Consider the following 10,911-nt stretch of genomic DNA (forward strand, 5'->3'; position numbering starts at 1 on the left):
TTACTACCGGTCTGTGCAAAGAGGGACCAGTTCTGTTTTCAAGATGTACGTTCAGGTTGTGGTTTATTAAAAAGGGCCGAGTGCAACGTGCATTATTCTAACTTTGATTTAATGCAAGGCAGTAGCATTTCCCGAGACGGGATGCAGGAGGTATTTCAAATTCAACCACTCCTATGAAGCACTGAAAAATATTTTCGGTATTAATGTACCTTTTGGCGAGGCGAGGTGGGATGATGCTGGAGATTTGTGTCCTTCGATGAGGAAGGGCGAGAAAAAGTGTAAATAAACGTTGTGGAAAGTGAGGGAGTGGTGTGTGACTGAGAACCGACTGGGGAAGCTGAGCCTCCATTTTAACACACGTGTTAGTGGGGAATCATTAAAATAACCCACTGACCAGTTGCCATGGAACCACCTCTGTACCTTACCGTGGGGGCCAGCCATTTTGTAGGTTTGTTGTTTAACTAATATCAGAAGAGGGAAAAATGATACATAATGTCTGTGAATTTGGACTCGGTTCCAGTCCCCACTGTGGAGGGTCCAGTAGCCGTGCAGTTTAAATTAATTAATCTATCATTTCCTGGGTAATTATAGTTAGCTTACGGCGTTTCCTGTTTGTGAGTTAACAAGAGGTGCGCATGAGGTAACTTAAGTGCAGTTATGCAGAGCGTACCAAAACTGGCACGTTGCATAACTGCCCGCACTACGATGCGCGTGAGGAGGACTTCTGGAGAGCTGGGATTGGCTCGCACCCGCCGGAATCCTGCCGGTGAGCCTATCGCACGCCGTTATGAAGATGGTGCAGGAACAGGCAGGTCTTCATATCTGCACCCTGCTGATTTGATTAGGAGGTATTGCGCTTGGCAAAAGGCCCTTATTATTATGTAGCTACTGTGACCAAACCCCCACATCCCTTCCCCACAGATAATAGACTCCCCTGGTTTAAAATCCAGCTATGACCATCTTGAAATTGCCAGCTACCAGCTGTTTCAAAACATAGCTTGAGCCGGTCAAACAATATTGGGTATGGAGCTGGTCTGAACTGGTTCAACCAGCTACCAGCTGTTTCAAAACCTAGCTTGAGTAGGAATGAGACAAATCTGACTTCACCTGTCATCACCTTAGAGAAACAGAGATTCAGTGGTGGACATGTTGCAGCTTTACATCCTGGTTCCCTGGTTGTGGGGGTTGGAGGATGCCAAAGAGAGCTGATTTAATTAATGATGACAAAGTTGTATGGGCTTTTCACGCCAACGGGATCGAATGATTTGCTGGGATTGAAATCATTCTGTGAAAGACTGCCTGAAGACTCCTCGCTTTACCCTGTGTAAATCTCCAAAGTGAACTGACTTAAATATGCTGATGGTTACCAAATCACACCGTATTGGCCTTGAGTATATTGGCATCAGAGCTCTATGGTACTATGCATAAAAAGGGATGTAATTCCTACACGGATCACCTGATACCCTCAAATAGAAGCTGACAGTCACTTTAACCTCAAATTCACTGTTTCATTTCAAATCCAATGTGCTATAGTACAGAGCCAAAAGATCATAAATGGTACCACTGTCCAAATACCTACGGACTGCACTGGATTTCGATCCTCACGCTGAATTCCTTCTTATTTTTTTCCTTTTTTCTCTTTGCACACATCCTAAGTAATGTCTTAGCCGAAACATTTTTCTTCAGGTACTTGTCTTCATTTTCTGACCATTTTCAATCATTTTGAGCTACAAGGCTCAGAATCGCCTATCCAAAATAATTCTAGCATTTCAGTACAAAATGACAGAAGCACTTTCAACAGTCTTGAGAATTTATAAATGTGGAAGTGAACTCTACACGGACAGATTGGGGGGGAAATGGATTTTCGATTACCGAGCATCTGTACAAACCATCAGTTCTATTTTCTGCCCTTTCCTTCAGAAAATACAGAGCAAGCTCGAGAGAGGAGCTACAGCAGTGCATATCCACGCGATTAAATCAAACAACGGCTAATACCTCAGCCATTTGGTAAATGTATACTGAGCACTCTCACTGTACTGCCAACAGCTGGAACAATGCAAACCATCCAAGCAGTCAAAATCAGCATGGGATTCCAAACTAATGCTATTCAAAGAGATTCTCTCCAAAAAACCACAAGCAATCCTGCAAACCTCAGTGCAAACAACAACATCTGCCGTATATTCGACTGGTGGTACTGGCACAATGAATTCTAAAACACAGTAGTCACAAGTTACCTTTTCAGCATTCCTGCATGTACCTTTAATGTTTACACCAACATACTCAGAATACTAGACTATAGTAAAATGAAGGGGAGATTAAATTAATGGGAGACCAATGTGTTCATCACATGCGAGTGTCAATATTTTACAGGGCTCCATTTTATATCACGAAAACTCAACTGTCATTCAGTGCTGTTTTAGAGCAACATCGAGAACTATTCAACTGTGAGAACCGAGAACCCCCTCCCTCCCTCTCCCTGTTCCCACTGGTCGTACGTGGGGTGTAATTACATTTTTATGAAAGCTGCATTTTTAATCTGTAGCCTGCTGGTTGCTGCTGATGTAGAATGCCTTTCTAACCGTTGTCTATGCTTATAATGCATTTCAAATAAGGACATGAATTTAATCTAAATGTAGATGTTTAGGTAGTCTGCCATGATAATAATTGTGACATTATTTTGTGTTCCTGTTTTGTTCCTGCTCATACCCTCGGTGTGTAGAAATGACTAAACTTGACTACAACGTAAACCATCTCAATTTACAGATTGAATGCAGCTAACATACTGCACATGCAGCCAGATCTCCATGGCAAAATGAACAGTGCTGACTGAACTCCAGGAGTTAGTGTGAGTCAAAGAGGTGACGAATCTACTCCATCACAGTCAAATTAACAATGAATATTTTACTATGTACAATGGGAGAGAATCAATGGAGAATTATGTGCCTCCATTTTAACTTACAGCCACCCCCAGTGGAGCTGTGGCAGGAGGTGTCAGACACAGAGGATAAGGCCCAATTAACAGTCTCTGCATTTACATTTTACACACTTAGCAGACACTCTGATCCACAGCAACTTACAAAGCATTCATTTTACACAGTACCCATTTATACAGCAGGAAAGAAATTCAGGTTAAGTACCCTCCTCTCAGATATAACAGTGCCCTACCTGGGATTTGCTTTTGCAACCTCATACACACACGCTTACACACGCTTACACACACGCACACACACACACACACACACACACACACATACACACACACACAGACAAACAGACCCAAATGCAAGCACACACATACTGTAGGCTACACACACACACACACACAACGTGGTTATTTTCAGGTGAGAGCAGACAATGCATTTGCTCTGCCTCTTTAGTCAGACAGCTTTTTTAAGTCAAGCATACCCACGCCACGCAGTTTGGTTATGCTTCCCCCCCCCCCCCCCCCCCCACACACTCCCCCACCGCCCCTCCAAAGGTGAGAGTCTCTCCTGTGACCACAGCTGATGGAACAGCTCAGGGGGGAAACCACTCTCTCGCAACTCCACCGCGTTGCACAAAGTGAGCCATAAATCACAGCGGGCTCATAGCGACAGTCGCTTCGGCGAGCTATCAGGTTATGTACACAACAGCATCCAAACAGATCACTTTATTCCCTTACACACAGTTTCTCCACTTTCCCCTCTCTGATTCCCCCTTTTACATTTCTTTTAAGGAAATCTTTGCGATGTGCACTTGCTTGCTCCACACTTTTGAGACAAGCTTTTTGTGACTACTTCTGAAGTAGCTCACACTAAGGTTTTATGTCTCATGCATATGGCAGAGAAGCATTCTTTGCAGCTCTCTTTTTGACTTTAACAACAGAGCCCTAGTTGACCGGAGGCAAATGACAATGTATCAATGCTTTGTGCAATATATTCCAGGGCATCGAGAGGTTTTTTAACATCAATTCAGATCTTGAAATTGTAAGCTGATAAGCAATTATATTGTACTCACCATTTTCTCGGTTTTTGGTGGAATTACCAAGTATGGTATTTCTTCATATGAAACGATCATTGATTGCCACTTAATATAATTAATATAATAAATATAGAATAATACGAGCAGGCCTGATCTTGTATAATAAATGTGGCAAGTGAAATTTTGGGTTTTAGATGCTGGTGGGGGTGGGGTATTTCATGAAAACTTCACTCAATGGAACAGAGCAGGGAGCGGGAGGGGCAGAAGGAGGTGAAGAGAGAGGGAGGGAGAGGGTGACACACAGTGGGAAAGCCAGCAAATTTCAGGAACATACAGTATATAAGTTCTGGCATTTCACACCTCCAAAGACCAATAATATCATTTTGGTCTCTTTTTGGAGGTTTCAAATTGCCTTTTTGGAAACCAGTTTAGAAGTAGCCTAGAAAAAAACAATGCAGAATGCATTTTGGTGGTATTGTCATCTAATCTGTACCAAGATTTGTCCAGCATTGTGGCTGTGGCTCCAATTTGTTTCTAATCTGACCAGGCACAGCCACAAGCATCTGTATCCCCATGCTTCTTTTAGGTGTGGAAAAAAACTACAATTCCCAGTGCAATCGAGCTTCTGTTAATTCTGGTCAGGGTTACCTTTCAGAAGATTATGCCTGTAGTCAAAAGAGTTCAAGAATAGTAACAATTTATTTTGGATATGTCATTGTCAGACTTGTGTTAAAAAACAGGGCACTACAATAAAAAAAAACTGCTTCTATGCCCGTTTGAAGTTCACCTGCTTTCACTTAACTCCATTTATGCAGTTGGCATGAAATTACAGATGCACAATATGACACTTATCCACAACGCTCAAATATGAAGACTTCCAACAAACACTGAACATTATTTCCTGAACCACTAGCAGCTCTGAGGTTTGCTATCTCCTCCGGCGGATTACTTTGTTCTAATCCTAGTGTCGCACTGGCCCCGTCGGGCTAGAGACAGTCCCCCCTCCCACTCACCCATTCCTGTGCAGGCGTAAAGGTATGGACAGGCTGCCCTAGTTTACCTCCCGAGGGCGGAGGGGATTATCAAACAAGGCTTTGATGTCATACTCCCCAGGATCGAGGGAGTAAAACCGAGGTCTTTCTGGATTAATACAACGCCCAGGGTTTTATTGTAAACCCTCTCCCCTGTTCACCTCCCCTCCCTGTCCCTGCAAAAACTAGAAAAGCCTCAAGTAAAAAAAAATGGTATGAAATTATGGATAGACCCAGGAACAATGAGCAATTGGTGAAAAAGTAGCTATGGAAGTTTCCCTTTTCGCTTTTCAGTTTCTTTTCCTTCAGAATATTTACAATTAATGAAACAAAATGGCCGTAGAGACATCTGGCCAAGATCAACAGCTTCTTCTGTGATCTTGGTGTTCATATAAAGTGCAAGGCATTCCCTTCAGCTTGTGTATAAGGGTATGGGGCATACTCTAAATGCAAGTGTGTTGGCTTTCATCACAGCAGATATCCTTTAAAATTGAATAATCCTGTAGTGTGGTGTGATTTGGAGGTAATCCGTGACTGGGTAGCTGGAGAGGGAGTCCTCCAGCCAATCCTGTTGCTCTGCTAGTTCCACTGAAAAGAAAAAGGAAAATGAAATTTTCTCTTGAAAATGAAACTCTTCCTGTTTCTTGTTTTGCTTTGCACTCATCAAGAAAATGAGAGAAAAGCAGAGTTTGAAAGGAAAAAATAGAACTCATGGTCACAGTCTCTTCTGAAATGGTCACAAGAGACAATTGCAGCAAGGCTGATGAAGAATTAACCTGAACACGACAATGGCTTATGTAGATTTCATGTAGCTGAAGCGCCATCGTGTGCTGAGGAGGAGAACTGCAGCGGATGCATTGAGAAGTAATGTCAAGCCGGGGAAAATGCCTGGGAAACTGAACTGATTTCGACATTTCCTTTGATTATTTCTGCTCGGCATCGTTAGATTACATGACATTTATTTAGCAGACGCTTTTATCCAAAGCAACAGACAATAAGTGCATATCAAAGGTCATCGTAACATCTATAGAACACAGTTCGGATTAGGTACAACTCGCAGAAAGTATATATCACTCCAATTCGCCCTTTCAATAGAATGTTTACTTGGCCACTTGGTGCTCATGAATGAAAAAGCTCTTTTGTATTATTCGCTGAGTGAACTTTCAGATGCATTTGACAGAACAGTAAGTGTTTGACAGAACGGTAAGTGTGTGAGTGTCCTCCCTGTTACTTATGAGTGTCAGCTATAAAATAAACAGTCAACTCCATGCATTTTTATGTATTATTATACATTTGCTTACACAATCACTGCAAACAATAGACAAGAAAGAGTGTTTTAAAGCCAACCAAATCTGAATCATTGACCATGCGTTTCATGTGATGAAGAGAAGACTCAAGGCAACTAACCCCCAAAACTAGCAGAAGCTGAAGAGCTGAAGATGGCTGCAGTACAGAGAGCATTACAATACATTACATTACATTAATGGTATTTGGCAGACGCTCTTACCCAGAGGGACGAACAGTTGATTAGACTAAGCAGGAAACAATCCTCCCCTGGAGCAATGCAGGGTTAAGGGGCTTGCTCAAGGGCCCAATGGCTGTGCAGATCTTATTGTGGCTACACCAGGGATTGATTCACCGACCTCGTGGGTCCCAGTCATGCACCTTAACCACTACGCTACAGGCCGCCACTAGAGCATCACCAGAGAAGATACTCAGCACCTAGTGATGCCAATAGGACACAGATTTCAAGCAGTCATTGCATGCAAAGAATATGCAACAAAGTACTAGACATGACTACATCAATTTACATAACAGGGGGCTAAACATTATGGTGTCCTGCAACGGGGGGACTAGGTATAAAACCAAAATGGATAAATATGCCCTCTAAATAAAGGTTGTGAATCTGCAGCACATATTTTAGTTTGATTACAAATCTAAAACCGTGCAGCCACGTCAAGAAAAAATATGCCTCGGCCCCATGACATATGGACGTTGACATTCTGAAGAAACACAGTTTAACAACATCCAAAAATAACTTTTTCAAGGGTTGCCATGACGAGAAACTGAGTTTTGACAAGGAGAGCCCAATTAATATTGAAGAGGATGCAACAGGTCACCAGGCTCAAAGATGAGACAAGAACTTTAAGGGAGTACTGTCCTATGATGAACACAATAACCTGTTGCATCCTTGTTAAATAATTAACATCTTTACCACACAATTAACATATACGCTGCAGGCTTTTGATCTTGTTTGATTTGCGGTTGAATTATAATGAAGATATTTCCTTATTTTAATAGCTTTGTTGGCGTCTCGTCGCAGGTATATTTATTCACAGATTCCTTGATATCGTAATATCGGCTGTTGTCAGAAATCAGCTGCAAGGGATGTTATTAAGTCAAGGGTTTTGACACACAGATCAAGGACCCGCAGAAACAGCTGCCTGTTGAAAGCTCGATACGTCATAAATGCATTCAATGAAAATAAATAAAAGTGGTTTACCTGCCACAGAAAGCCTTGTGAGAACAAGCCTTGCCCTTCCTGCTGAGCATGAAGAGAATAGCTGTGCCCTTTTGAGCGACACCGGACTGCTTATCCACCGAGATTACTTGTTGCGATTTCTTGTTACCTTGAACATCACGCGTCGAGTTACCGGAGCGAAAAATATTCCAGATGGGTTTTCACCAAGCTGTCGGCACTTTCTTATGCCTGACTGAAGAAGTCAAAGGTATAAGAGTAAAATTACCATGGGATGCTAAACCCTGTACAAATGCAGATACCGTTTTTATTGTATTTATTTTCCACAATACACACAAGTGTATAGCAGGATGCGAAAAACAAAACTGTTCCCAATTTGCAGGGTTTGTAAAAGGTCATCACCATGGTATTAGATATAATATGTGCGTTAAATATTTTTCACAAGTTGAGTAAAAATCTAAGAATCAGGATGAGAAACATCCAATTATTGTTTGCCTGTGCTCTTAAAATGATAATATTGTAATTAATCACTGGATAAGATAATGGACAACAATGGTTTAAATTGTTCATGGGAATTTGTTTTGCCTGGATTTCCTACGTAGTTTTTGATTAAAATTATAATTGAATAATTGTTTCCCAACTGGGCCCCAAAACATGAATTGGTGTTCAGCCCATTAAGAGGAGAAGTGATTCTGGCTGAAATACCCCTCCAGGAAAGTAAACATTATTTTTAACCACTTCAGCACCAGACTGCAATTATTCTATCAAAAATATGTCAAGTGTCTAACCCAAATCAACGTGCAAGGATCTTTGATTACAGTTAAAATTATTGACAAAATGAAATTAGTGATAAATCTCCTTCAGGTTCAAATAGCCTGTCTACATGTTATTCAGGTTATGTGCAGGTGCTACTATCCAAAATCTGAGAAGGAATATTATTCATTTAAAGGAATCCGATGATTTAAAGGGATGGGTGTAGGACTTTTTTTTTTTCTATCAAATATGTATCTCCACTCTACTGATGAGAGGTTGAATGGGAAAAGGGCAAGAAATGCCAAACTGAAGAGTGAAATACTTACTTTGCAAGGCTATGTATAAAAATGGCTGTAATTCCTACACAGATCACCAGTCAGGGATGTATACCCTTAAATTAAAGCTGACAGACTTAAACGTCATATTCATTGTTTTCTCATTTAATGCACTAGAGTACAGAGACAACAACAAAAAATATATTGCTATGCCAATTTGCATTTAACTTTATACATAAACACAAACTAAGCTAATCTATGTATCTAATTAATGTGATTTAAATACAATTTCTGTCATTTTATTTATTTTTACTTCACCTGAAATTCCCCCTGGGGTAAGCTATTTTGTTATTTTGTATATAATTGCATAATCTGCTGTACAACCCTGTATACTGTACTGTACCATATCAATAATAATCCTTACAGAAACATAAGGCGGTGAGTGTTTCTGGGGCTTTATTGTGGAAAAAAAGATTCCTGCTGGCATATTTATAGGCCTGTGTACAGCTCTGCCCTCTTTGCACCAAGAGCCCAAGCCACCTGTCGTGGTAATAGCATAAGAGTGTGGCCACTCATTAGCCTGTTAACGACCATACCACAGGGCCGATTCTACCTCCTGCTGGGGAAAACAGCGGATCACGCAGCAAAACCCCACAGTGCAGCTGCTGCACAACATAACAGGTCAAAGACACGGCAAAAAAATGTTTCCTCTCCTTCAACAGCTGGAGGCCTCCGATATGGCCTGCTACACGACTTACACACAGCAGGAAGGAAGCCAACTAAGGCTTCTCCGGTGCTGCCATCTTGTGGTATAAATAAGTATTACATTGCTTATGTACTGTCGTGAGCCACGGACCCCTTGCCGAGCTCAGACCTCACGTTCCCACGAGCAGTACCTCACAATGAGGTGTCTCGGGGACGAACTCAAGTACTCCGAACGTCCTGGAGCCCTGGTAAGTTCTACTGAACTTCCAGCCCAGTCTCGAAGTGAAGGGTGTGATGCAAATCTGGTAATCGATGTCCTGTATTCAATGTATTCCTCTAAAGACTCTTTATCACATATGATTATAGTAAGATATACTTTATTATAATCAATAAAAAGAATAGAGTTATACAGATTACAGTGTACATATCATCTTTTGCAGTTTGCTAATCACATGCAAGTTACATATACCCCTCTTAGCTCTTTCTAAATTACCTTTCCACCACGATGTTTAAAAATCAAGGTACACCCTTCCTATATCCATCCTCTTTGGCCTTAGCCTTATCCTATAGCTCCCCCTTCTTGACGTTTAAAAAGAAACTATTCCTAGAATATTATATTTATCTAAATATGATAACTTCTCTACATTTTTCTACTTTATATAGTACCCTAATGAGAAATAAAAGATATATAAAAGTAAACTTATAATATGTTACTTTTCCTACTTCTACAAGTAATATAGATTATAATTACCACTCCAGCTTGGTTATAATTGTTCTGCGTGGATCTTTCTTCACCAGCTCGTAGATATCTTCTGAAGCCAAATTCTGGGATCCTGCTCTAAGGTCTAAAAGCTTATTCCTTATATATCTTTTTTGCATACAAAAGTGTACCTTTTTTGATAAGAAATGCCCCCATTATGTCAAGTGGGAAGACATTTATCTTTTATATAACCTGTTTTTTAATGATCATATTAATTATTTCTGTTTTTCCAATTGTCATTTTCCCATACCTCAAAAGAACTGTCCCCAATATTTTATTTCATGGGCCCCTCTGGTTTGGGAATTTCCACCATCTTAATATACGAGTGGAAAAACACTAGCCCTTATGTTGTTTTTAATGAACCTATTCATCACTGGTGTCTGTGTCAGTTTCATAATCTCTCCTTGACTTCCTCCAAACTTTGATCTCATGCAAGCCAGACGTTAAAGCCTGCCACCATCTCAACACACTCTTCAGGTGCCCCTCTCCGCGGCGCCTTAAGGGATCTACAAAGGACATCCAGCCAATAGCTGAGTGTAAATCATCCGCCATTAATCATTAATTTTCTTTCAGTATTGACATCCCTTCCGTTTTCCTTATTTAGCCAGGCATTGTGCCCCTCCCCTGTAGGGTTGGGGTATTCTCAGTCAGAACTTTAACCTTGCTCCTTAAAACCCTAAATCTAAGTCCCCCGACTTCAGACTCCTCTACTGACAAGTATGGCTGCTCATTCTCTGAACCACATATTTTTCTTCTTACGGGCGTTCTTACTACCACCTCGATGGCGTGTGCGAGGTGGTAACCCATCCCCCGTCAATCTCTTATCAGGGGGGCCTAGGGCCGGGTCCTCAACAGTACTGTATTAGATATCATTACCGGAAAATGCGTTATTCTTGCTCCACACTTAAGGCGTTTGGATTCAAGGTCAAAAGATGAATATGCAACAAA

The sequence above is a fragment of the Conger conger genome, chromosome 7, assembly GCF_963514075.1.
Source record: "Conger conger chromosome 7, fConCon1.1, whole genome shotgun sequence".
Lineage (NCBI taxonomy): Eukaryota > Metazoa > Chordata > Actinopteri > Anguilliformes > Congridae > Conger > Conger conger.